Genomic DNA, 12,778 nt, shown 5'->3' with positions numbered 1-12,778 from the left:
TTGCACAAGTCACCGTGAGCTCCTCCAGGCTGTCTCCAGCACCTGTACAAAGTCAGCCTGGCATACAGGGAGACCTCAAAAATATTGTGGATTCAAACTTAACCAACCTGTTTCTTAGGCAAACCCTAGAGAGTTCTGAAAGGAGTACCTAAAATGTCCTAACAAATGCACTACTTGATTGGTGAGAAGCTCACCAAAGACAAACTTGCTCCTGTCATAATTTGGTTAACCTTGACCAGTGACTTACCTTTGAAGATGGGTAGACCTTGTTTCCACTAAGATGAAGAGAATTACCCTCAGCAATTAAAAGCATGTCAGAGACAGATCCAAACTTAACCTCATACCTGTGTATCCCATCCCAAAGAAATTGAGCCTGCTTCCTGAGGACAAAGTCTGCATCACACATATTTCTTGTGTTCTTAAGAGCGTGACACAGAGTTTGACACCTATTAGGAACTGAAAAATAATAGCTAACAATTACATAGTGCTTACCATGTGCTAGATACATTCCTCTAAGCATTTTAGATGTATTAACTTATTTAATCCTCACAATGATGAGGCAGCTACTACTATCATCCCCATTTTACAGATGCATAAAACAAAGCACACAGGAATTTATATGATTGCTCAACGTCACATAGCTCCAGAGTCCATGCTTTTAAATATTTTCCCTTAGTGCATTTAAATGGGAGTGAATAAATCTCTCCCCGAACCATATTTTTATAGCAGATTTTTTGAACCTCTGGTACAACACTTAAGGTCCATCTCCTCTACTAGACTGTCATGAGCGCAGGGGATCGGTCATTCTTTGACTTTTATCACCTTCACCAGTTCCTAGCGCAGCATTACTCACGGCGCAGTAGCAAGACTACGGTGCGTACCTGTGGCCACCAGGAGGCACTTTGGTCACACATCCTTTTCTGCCTCCTTCCTACGCGATTCGAGAGGGGCGGAGCCAGCGTTGGGCGGAGCCTACGAGAAACCCAGGCCGGCGGGGGGAGCAATCCCGGCGGGCCGCGCGCGCGGCCGCGTTTGAATGGCCCTGAGTGGGGATCGGCCCGGGAGCACAGGGACTCTCTAGGCTTCCTGGCGCAGGACGTCAGCGCCAGGACTGGGCTGAGGCGCCGCGGTACCATGAGGCGCCGGTAAGTGATGGCGCGGACAAAATGAACCAACTGAATAAAAAAAGAATCCCTTAGCCCAGAGAGATAATAGCAAAGAATAAAAAGAGAAATAAAACAGGAAGCAATGCCCTTCCTTTAAAGGAGAATGCCAGCTAATAAATGTAGAAGAAATAAAAGAAAAAGAAACCCCCTGCCCGGCCGCCGCGGGAGGCTGCGGTCTGGGGGCGCTGGAGGCGTGAGAAGGCTCGAGGGGTCCGGGCCAGGAGAGGCGTGGACGGAAAGTGCTGTCACTTATTTATCTTCGGGTGGAGCCCACTTCTGCACCCCGCGGAGAGGGAAGGACGGAACGCGTGAGGCGATCTGTTCGAGGACAGGTTTTCCCGAGAGCCGCCTAGGCCCGCCCGGTCGTGCTATTTCCTTATTTTCTGACGGGTCCTTGGTTCCCTGACAGTTAAGCTTTTGTTTAGCAGGACAAAAGCTTGACAACTGCGTAAGAATTACTGATTACGATTTTTAAACCTTGTATTTTCTGAGAAGTCGTTCTGTAGCAGTACCTAGGCTTTTACTGCACTCTTAAGTTGGCTTAAATATGGAGATGACAAAGAGTTGATTTGTTTTCTTGTGGCTTGTAAAGCTCCTTGAAAACAGAAGTGTCTATGTCAATTGCTTTGCAGATTAAAAAAAACTAACAAATTCTGTAATAATCACCCGTTTAGCATTAGCAAAAATTCTGCGAAACTGGTCCACATAGTAGCTTAAACTTGTGTAAATAGCTTACCCTGCTTTTTGTAAAACCAGCTTCAGACTTGAATCAGAACTTTATACATTGAAGCTTTTATTTGGCTAATAACTAGCAATGTAATAATGACAATGGTTAATATATGTGCTTTTTATATGCTAAGCACTGTTTTGAAAGCTTTGCTTTGGGAGAGATACTATTATTATCCCCATTTGAGGAGAAGGAAACTGAGGCACGGAGACGTAACATCTACAAGATTACACAGCTAATGTAATTGAGACCCAAGCAAGGTGGCTCCTCGCTTTTAACTATGCTACTCTATTGCCTTCTTGATATGTGGCTCTTTTTAGTTCACAAAGGGCTTTCGTTTCATTTACTTTTCTCGACTGGAGATATAATACATTTGTAAGGTGCGTTTGTGTACTCATATATTCACACAGTATAAAATCGAGTTATCTGCTCTTGTTGACAGTCCTTAAATTTTGTAAACTGAGCAAAAAATCCATTGGGTGTTTTAAGATAAATGGAGTTCATAAAGTTCGTGTTTGTGTTGTAGTTTATAGTTTTAATTCCGTTGTATTCTTTCCTGAAAGTGTAGAAAACAGTTTGAAACCCATGTATTCCTTAAAATATACCATCATATGTTAATGTTTTCATTCTGAAAACTTCTTGACTGGTTACTCTGTACTTAGAATGATTATACTTAACTAATAGCTCTGTAACAAGAAATAAGGTACAAAAGCAAAATCATTTATAAGAAAACATCAGTTTACACTATTTACAGCAGAACATTTAAATTCATTCATCAAGCATCAGGCTTTTGATTGCCTCTGTGCCCAGCACATTGTTAGACCCAATAGCTGTACAACAGAAATGTGCCTGAATAACAAACCTGAGGGAAGTTAGTCTAGTTTGGGATATGAAATTAACAAATGAACAATATATATGTGTGTATATGTGTGTGTATACCTATACCCTTCGTTGGTTCAGTGGGAGTATACTGAGCTGAGCAAATCAATAGGCTTCTGCAAAGAACTGACAATTGAAGGATAGATATAGGCCATTAAGTAGAAGTATGGATGGGGAATTTCAGTGAGGAAACTGTTCAAAACTTAGAATTGAGTATGAAAATGATTTTTCTAGGGAACAGTAAGTCTGGTCTATTTGAAAAGTTCCTATTGATAAAAATAAGTTTGGGCAAGGCTAGGACGAGTGTTGTATAAGACATAAGTCGAAGAAGTTTAGGTTTCACATATATGTACATGAGCTGAGAGATATGATTTTGGAAGTTTTAAAACTTTTAAATGGACGGTTCTCAACTAGGGCTAATGGAGGTGGGAGGTGCTACTGGCATCATCAGGAATGCTACAAAATATCCTACTATAGGACAAGCCCCTCCATAAGAAATATTGCCCCAAATGTCAGTGGTCCCGAGACTGAGAAAGTGTTTTAAGTTGATCGTTTAGACGGCCATTTCTGCTTCCATGTGCTGTAGATAAATATTAATGACGAATTTTAGGAGCATGAGTACAAGCAGTATTAAATTTGGGGAGAAGCTGGCTCAGAGACGTCAAAGAAGGAGGCTGCTTGTTGGAGTCCTGGAAAGGAGAGACTGTGGGGGGATAAGATGAGAGCAATGAGAATGGATAAGTAGTGGTAAAATGAGACAATTATTTAAATAACATCTTTTCTAAGTTTGAAAATAATGCATGTCCGTTGTAGGAAATTTAGGAAATATAAAGTGTGAAAAAAATAAAAAAACAGTTATAAAACCCCTACATAAAGGACAACTGTTAATATTTTTATGTAGTGGTTCCTTTCAAAACTTTTTTTATGCTGAGAACTATTTTCCTTTTTATAAAACTAGGATTATACATTTTTCTCCCTATGGTGATTGGGTTTTTTGTTTTGTTCTGTTTGACTCAGCATATCATGAGTATTTCTCATTCTTTGACAAATGTTCTTTTTAATAGTCAGCTTTTGTTTTTGTATGTATTCTTTTGAAATTGGGAATTTTGTATTCAAAAGACATTTTGAAGGAATAACTATTAAAATGATGACTGATTAACTACAGACAACAGTGGGGGTAAAAGTCTGCTGTATCTCCAAGATTTTAAATCTGGGAAGCTCAAAGAATGATGGAGCTACTGAAAATAAATTGGGAGTCTCATGATACTTTTTATTTTAAAAATGTAAACTGCTATTCACAGAGACACATAATGAGATTTTAATGAGGACCCCTGAATACCTATCAGCTCTTTCTAAAACTCCTATAATTAATCTTACTTCGATTTTCTTCTCTTTTTTCTTTTTTTTGTACTAAGCTTATTTTTCAATTCTTATCAAGACTTCTACTTTCTCTTTCTTGGTAAAGTTTTTAAATGTATATTTTCTATAGAATATTAAATAAGGCTCAGGCTTGTTGGTGATGGATTTTTAGAGATTTAAGGCTAGTTTGGGATTTTTTAAATGTATTGATTGCTACAGTTTATAAGCAAGAAGTGAGAAGGAATTATCTTTCAAAATGCTTGCCCAGTGATGGCATGCCTCATAACATCACACTAGTCAATATGCCATTGCTATTTTATCAGTCATTATACTTGTTGATCTACGTCAGTTAATTTGATGTTTTCTGGAAAATGTATTTAGGAAAGTAAATTTAAAAACCTTAAAATTAATATAAATGATACTTTTATTGGAAACTTTTCAAATTACATAGGATATAATTTGACATTGTTGAATTAAAATGCAATGTTTACTACTTTGCGCTCATCTCTAAGTATCTTCTCACTAATAGCTAATACCCATTAACTTTGGAGAAGTCTTTTATTTCCTATCTTTGTTCTTGGGACACAGTGTGGGTAGAGATGGGAGACAGGGTCTTCTGAAAGGTACCCCCAGTTTACCACCTCTCTTTCAGTTTTACACACTGCCTAAAATCCTTTTTGCCTTGAACAAGTCACACAGGAACCTATCACCTGTGTATGAATCATGAATGCCATTCTAGCATTTCTTCTTACCAGTACAATCTTAAAACAGGTAGGTCCATTCCAGGAGGTCAGGGATCTTTGTTATATGGGAAAGGCACAAACATCTAGATGTTATATGGGAAAGGCACAAACACTGTAGGAAGTTCTATGCCTGGCTCTCCTATTAGTGACTGAATGTTCTTGGTCAAATCCCTTAATCTTATCTGTAAATTGAAAGTAACTTGAAGGTCCTTTCCAACTCTTAAGAGCTGTGAATCTGTGAAGTATTTATTTTTCTTTCTTTTTTCTAAGTTTGCTTTTTTTTTTTTTTTTAAATTTTTTATGGTGACATTGATTAATAAAATCCAGTAAGTTTCAGGTGTACAATTTAACAATAAGGCATATATATATTGCATTGTGTGTTCAACATTTATTTTTCAAGGGTAATTACCTCTCAGGAAACTATTAGTCTTTCACATTTTAGTGTGGATTAATCATAGATTATTTCTTCCAAAGGCATTTGTAAAAGCTACTCCCATATACTAGCTTTGGGAGAAGAGTTTTAGAAAGGTATTTAAATGCCACTAGGATATACATTCCAGGAGGTCAGGGATCTTTGTTTTGTAAACTGATGTTTCCCCAGTGCCTAGAATGGTAATTAGCCTGTCACATGTACTTAATATTTGTTGAATGACTGAAGGAATGAAGGAATGAGTTGTTGAAGAAAAGACAAGCTCCTTGGAGTACTGCACAGATGCTTCAGTTACCTTAAAAGAACTCAGAATACAAACCAACCTGATTATAACCCAGTCATTCTTAAAATATAAAAATACCTCCTAATGATAGTAAAGTGTTCACTTGGTTGCCTTTCAGAACTATTAAATAATTACTACCCTAATCACCCCTCATGCTCACAAAATATGATTTTACTTTTGTGCCAGCTTGACTTTTCAGTGTGCCTTTTACTCTTATTTGCAAAAACCTATGCCATTCCCATTCTCTGTACCACTTAATATCATCATTAACAGTATGTTTAGTGTCGTAGCAAAAATTTTAATTTTTGCCTTTCATCTATGGAGGATTCAACTCACAGCAGTTGGAAAATAGTAGTTTTGGCCTTCTTATTCCAGTCTACAATTGCCATATAAAATAATCTTCAGGAATCGTTTTTAATTGTATGAGTCCTATACAAAGCTTCTCAGTAATCCTGTTTTGTTTACAAAATAAAGTCCAGTTTTTTGGCCCATTGTTTAAGGACTTCTCTGCATTTCAGCCATTCTACTTTGCTAGTCTGTTTCCTCTACAGCGACCTGGAGTCAATAAGTATTTAATTATTGAATAGTACAGATAATAATGAAACAAAAAAACACAGTAATTTTCACTAGAAAGTATGTTTCTGCATAAGGAAGGCTGGCAGACTATTTCTCAAGGAGCCTGTATGGGGTGGCATTCATAATTTGGGTGAATTATTTACTTAAAAAAAATATCATTAGGGACAGAATCCTTAAAACTCCATATAAACGATTTTTTTCTCTCCTTGTTGGCAGACCTGTTTGGAAACTTAAATAATTATCAGAGGAAAATTAAATATGTGTATTTAGTGGCATCAGTTGACTAGTTAGTGAGGCTGACTACATTATTTTGTGCCCACAACGTTGCTTGATGGTTTTTCAGTCTGGATGGGCTTGTTATTTTGCAGTAACAGATAACGCCCAAATTTCAGTGGCTTATAGTAACAAAGATTTATTTTTCCTCAATTCATGTTACATGTGAGTTGTCTAGGAACTCTGTTGTATGTTGTCCATGTTCAGAAATGTGGACCGATGGAACTTTAATCTAAGGACTGTTGCTGGTTACTGTGATCTTAGGGGGAAGATAATAGAAATAAATCACACAAAGTGGCTCCTAAAGACTTCTGTTTATATTTCATGGGTCAGAAAATGTCACATGACCATACCTAAGTTCAAGATGATGGACAAGTATAAATCTACTATGTATCTGAAAGGAGAAGTGGAATATCATGGCACAGTTCTAATGTTTACCACAATTGGGCACTTCCCCACTGATATTTGTAAAAATTTTATTGTCTCTCAGGGCTGACCATTATCTTTTACAGTTGACAGTCTTTTTTAGATATATTCCTTTGTTCATCAGCTATTTATTAAGCATCCACTGTATGTCAGACACTATTCTAGATACAATGAACATGGTTTCTGCTTTCATGGAGCTCACAGTCCAGTAGGAAGACATGGACAGTAAGCAATTTAGCTTGCTTATTTCAGATGATGATAAATGCGAGAGAAAAGAATACAAGGTACTGATATAGAAGATGACTGGAGGTGAGGGTGAGGTTTCTTGATTGCGCAGTCAGGCAAATCCTCTCGAGTGGGTGACATTTGAGTTGAGAAGCAGCAGCCCTGAGTATTTGGGAGGAATATTTTAAGCAGAAGGAATGGCATGGAAACAAAATGGAAATGAATTTGGCATGTTTAAAGACAGAAGGCCAGAGCGGCTGAAGCATTTAGGAGGGACTGATATTATAGTTCAAGGAAAGACGATGTTAGTTTGGTCCAGGATAGTGGTGATGGAAATGGAGAGAAATGGACAGTTTAGGAATATATTATATATTTGGGCAAGGGGCGAGGGAGTTAGAAAGGCAGCAAACAGTTGTACTCAAAAAGCGTCAAAGTGAATGGTATATTAACTGTGCTTTTATAAACTATACGAGACACTATTACACTGGTAGAGTAATACATTCTGTTGACTTGTTTAGTTTTGTATGGAGTCTTTTAATCCCTTCCAGATTCTAATCAGAAATACCTTTACTAGCTAAACAAGATGTTAAAAAGAATCCTTAAGGTGACATTGTTGTGTGTGTGTGTATGTATGTGTATATATGTACATTTATACATACATTGTGTGTGTACATATATGTATTTCCATTTCTGAATTTAAGAAGACAGAAAGGATTATTTTTCCTCCTTGTGAATATTTCCAGAAAAATAGTGGAATATTCTAACAGGAAGAGTAAGAGATATTCACCAAAACATGCTAAGATGATCATCTACTTGGCTTAAAAAACTGTCTTCCCAAAGATTCAGGCGTTTATATAGCCATTTAAGAAGAGATATATAGTATACTATTAATATATTTTAATTTAGTTAAAATATAATACTTGCATTTAAATACAAAATTCAAAAAGTCCAAAAGTCCCTCTCACCTCATCCCTCAGCCACACATATCTTCTCTCTAGAGTGACATTTGTCCCTAATTTCTTGTGTATCCTTCCAAAGATATTCAATGAATATACAAGCAAGCACTCAAGTACACATTTTGTTTTTACTCAACTGCTAGCATACTGTCCTGCACCTTGTCGTCCCTTGACTCCTTTTTCCAGGCATAAAGTCACTGAAAAAAATTAACTCTGTTGGTTCAAAACTACTGGTAGAGGTTGTGATGATAACCTCCTAGCTCTCAAAGTTAGAATTTAGCTAACTTTGTTTTCCCATTATTAATCCAAGTTCCTTAATGCACTATACTTAGTGGACTTAGTTATTAAAACTGAGGAAGAAGTAATGGGAAGGTATTTCTCATTTGGCATCAATTTTATAAATTTTATTTCAAGGCGATTTAGTCATAAGGAAGTTGGAATTCAGTTTGGTCTAATTGATTGAAATGTGGTATCATCATGTTGTATCCACTGAATCTCCAGAAATCTGTATTTTCATGCTTGACCTGCCTTCCTGAATTTGACATTATTTCTCAAACCAGCCTTCCATGGGAAGCTGAATTAAGAGAAAGTGGTATGATGAATCATCATCATTCAGCCTATAAAAAAAAACCGTCAGGGTTTATTTCGAGTAGTAGTAGGGGTTTTGAGTTATTCTGAACACAGAATCATATTAAAGGCATTTAGTTTTATGGTTTGAATATTTAGTGATTATCAGGCTCTGATAACTTGGTAAATTCATTTCCTCAATAGGAATAAACCTAGCAAGTGTACAAGAGAATCCAGTTAATTTGATGGGGTACCCTTTCCCTGGATAGTGGGTGAATAAGCACTCCCTATGTTTGTCTCTGTGCTTCTCTTTTTCTTCTCCGTGTTATTCACCTTCTCCCCCTACCCGCCCAGTCCATTGCCATATCTGACACATTCTTTCAAAATGTTAACTTTCAGTTAGATTAGAATCTAGAAGGGATTAAAAGGCTCCAAACAAAATTAAACAAGTCAACAGAATGTATCATTACCAGTGTAATAGTCTCATACAGTTTTTAAAAAGTACAGTTAGTATACCATTCACTTTGTCACTTTTTGACCAGAACTGTTTGCTGCGTTTCTAACTCCCTTCCCCACCCTGTGTCCAAATATACTTGAGAAAGAAATGTTACATTTAGAGAATCTTGTAATCTTTTTTTGAATCTGGTTTGACATTAAAGTATGGTGTCTCTTTTTTTTTTTTAGTTCTACTGATAAATTGTACCTGCTCTACATTGAGTCACATGAGCTGTTCAACCTAGCATTTGTTTTGAGCACTCTTATAACAGTTATGAAAATAAATTTTACACATTAAATTAAAATTTAGTGAAACACTCATTGAGAATCACTGGGTGAGTTCTACTGTACTAGACATTTAGAGAGTAATGTTACAGAAAGTAACAGCTTCTAATACAGTAGGACTCACCCAGTGATTCTCACTTTCAAAGAGACTTTTTAATATGTAGGAAAATAAAATGCTCATGATAAAATATAGCATATAGAACTAAACTGCATGAGAGGAAAAAACACCAGAATATTATTGGTGGTTGAATTACAGTGATTTTTTAAACTTTAATTAAAATAAGTAATACTTTATTTTTTAATTAATTATTAATTGAAGAAGTGATTTAAATTTTTTTCTCTGTCTAGTAATACTTTATTTTGAAAATAAGTAACACTTATAGGAAATGCAAGATTTGGTGTAAAGGGAGCATAAAGTAAGAGGTTTCTCTGCTGTTCCCCAGCTTTGCAGTTCACCTCTGTGGAAGTGTTCAGTGTTTCTAAAGTGAAAGGGATACTTTTATTCATCTTTATTTCTGATTTTTTTCTTTTACGCAACATACTTCCTTTTGCTCTCAAATCTAGGGGTATGGAGTGAGAGAGTGGGGGACAGGACATATTCTTCCTGCACACATCTATTTTTGTTTCTATCTCTTTCCTCCACCCCTGGTTTTCACATTATTTTTGCTGAAACAAAGTTGACTGCATCTACAGCTGTTAAAGGGAACTCTACCTCTAGTCCAAGAGCAAGGACATGACATTTTAACTGTATCATTGCAGAACATTGCTATATAAATAGCCTATAAGTAAACTTTGGTCATTAAAGTAATCTTGTATCTTATCTATTTCTTTTAACTTTTAGTCATATAGAAAAGCTATAAAAGGAAGGTATAATGAACATTCCTAATTATCCAGCTTCAGCAGTTCCCAGCATTTCTTGATTCGTTGATTTTTCCCTACTCTTTGCAAATCCTATATCATCTCTTTTCATTATATGATGGATGTATCTCTAAAAGATTCTTCTTTAAAAAGGCATTACCACAACACTGTTCAACTAGAAATAATTCATAATGACTAACAATTCTTTACTCTCATATACTACTGATGGGAATGCAAAATTATACAACTTTTAAAAGTTTGTCATTTAAAATGTTTTTTTCAATTAGAGTCGACATTCAATATTGTTTTATATTGGTTTCAGGTGTACAATATTGTGGTTAGACTTTTTTAATTTAACTTTTTTATTTAACTTTTTTTCTTAAAAATTTAAATATAGACCAACCATATATCCCAGCTGTTCCACTCCTAGGTATTTATTTACCCAGGAGAAATGAAATCTGTTCACACTAAGATTTATTCATGACTATAATAACAGCTTTATTGGTCATAGCCCAGACTGGAAACAACCCAAATGTCCATCAGCAGGTGAATGGATAAGCACATTGTGGTATATCCACACAATAGGATACTGTTCTGCAATAAAAAGTAGACTATTGATACATGTAACAGCTCGGATGATTCTCAGAATAATTATGTCGCGTGAAAGAAACTATTACCTCCTCCACCCAAAAAAGAGAGTGTAAATACATGATCCCATTTATATAAAATTCTAGAAAGTGGAAACTAATCTATAGTGACAGAAGGGAGATCAGATGGTTGGGGAGGGATTACAGAGGGGCACAAGAAATTTTTGGAGAGATGGAGGGTTCACTATCTTGATTATGATAATAATTTAATGGGTGTATATGTATGAGTGTATTCATAAGTACACTTTAAGTATGCACAGTTTATTATGTGTTAGTTTTACTTTAGTTACAAACATAACTCCTTAATCACATATCCAGCCAATATTCAAATTTTCCTGATTCTTTACACTTAACAGTTTTTAAAAGAAACTAGTATCTAAGCAACGTTCATATATTGTATTCAGTTGATACAGTCTCTTTTAATGTATGGATTCCTTCTCTTATTTTCTTGCAAAGTATTTGTTGAGGAAACTGAGTTTTGTGTCCTAAAGAATTTCTCTTTTTTTCTGGAGTTTTCTAATTACATTTCCGTGGTAGCGCTTATTGGGTTCCTTTCGGTGTTCTATATTTCCTTTAAACTAGTAGTTGGTAACAAGTAATTGAGCCTTGATTATGTTCAGGTTAGATTTTTTTTTTTGGCAAGAATATTTAATAATAATGCTGTGTAGTATTTCCTGTTGTGTATCACTTCAAGTGGTATATAATGTCTGGTTGTCTCCTTTTTTGTGATGTGTAAGTTGATTAATGGTTTGGATGTTGTCACACTGATCTGTCTTTTACGAAGTTCTCCAACAGCTTCTGTATCTGCTTATGCTTTCTATTAATGCTCAAGTGGAACCATCGTTTCTGGAGAACTAAAAATATGGAAATAAGAAAAGCTCTAGACTCTAATTTTTGAGTACATATGAGCTTTACTGTGATTGCTTAAATAGTGAGCTTTCCTTCAATTCATTTGTCTTCAGGACTTAGATCTAGTGTGACCTCAAATATATTCCTGGATGCTTCACTATCTCTCAGATTAAATGTATTGCTGATACTTTTTTAGCAGCCTGTACTATTTCTCTTTTATAGCACTTAGTTGTTTTATATTTATTGGCTTTCTTGTCATTCTTCCCCACTAGGCTATGAGCTTCTCAAGAAATAAGATGTGTAATTCTTTTATTTATTTATTTATTTTTTTAATTCATTGGAGCAACATTGGTTAATAATAATATATGAATATCAGGTGTACAGTTTTACAATATGACATCTGTATACTCTATTATGTGCTAACCTCCCAAAGCCTAGTCTCTTTTCGTTGCCATATATTTGACCCTCTTGACCTTTTTCATCTCCCCCCAATCCCCATCCCCTTTGGTTGTCTGTATCAGTCTGTTGTCTGTATCGATGAGGTTTTTTGTTTGTTTTGTTTAAGACATGTATTTCTTATTCATCTCTTGACACATAGTAGGTGCTCAGTAAATGCTGAATTGAATACATGCACTTTCTTCCCTTTAATGATTCAAAAAATTAACCTTAAAATACTAGGATTTTGTGGTGATGGTCATTGGCTCACTTTAGGGTATACCATATATATGTGATTTTTTAACATATGCTTTATCTAAGAGTTGTTGAATTGCCTTTTAGGTTCTATATATAAAGGTATGGAATCAGTCCCTGCCCATGAGAAGTTTTGCATTCTAGTTGGCAGGAGGAGATACACCTAGTTAAGTTAGTGCTAAATGTCTTATACTTAGGCCCTCAGTTATTTGTTTTTTGTTAAAGTATTAAACTATGCGATATTAACTAAGTGCCATAAAAAGGTGGTGAAGGGAGAGATCAATGAAAATTGGAATCAAGAAATGCTTCAGAGAGGAAGATTTGAACTCATTGTAGCAGAGAGG

The 12,778-nt window shown here is 35.7% G+C and overlaps 1 protein-coding gene across 1 annotated transcript in view; it reads left to right on the top strand.

Moving 5' to 3' along the window:
• The first annotated feature begins 999 nt into the window (after positions 1-999).
• KATNBL1 (katanin regulatory subunit B1 like 1) overlaps positions 1,000-12,778 on the top strand; it is a 33,793-nt gene continuing 22,014 nt past the window's right edge. The window contains exon 1 of the mRNA XM_006920527.3: positions 1,000-1,145. The gene's annotated coding sequence lies outside the window, so the exon portion shown is untranslated. The remainder of the gene's footprint in view (positions 1,146-12,778) is intronic.

This window comes from Pteropus alecto, unplaced genomic scaffold, assembly GCF_000325575.1.
Source record: "Pteropus alecto unplaced genomic scaffold, ASM32557v1 scaffold86, whole genome shotgun sequence".
Taxonomy (NCBI): Eukaryota; Metazoa; Chordata; class Mammalia; order Chiroptera; family Pteropodidae; genus Pteropus; species Pteropus alecto.
This window is presented reverse-complemented; position numbering and strand designations above follow the sequence as displayed.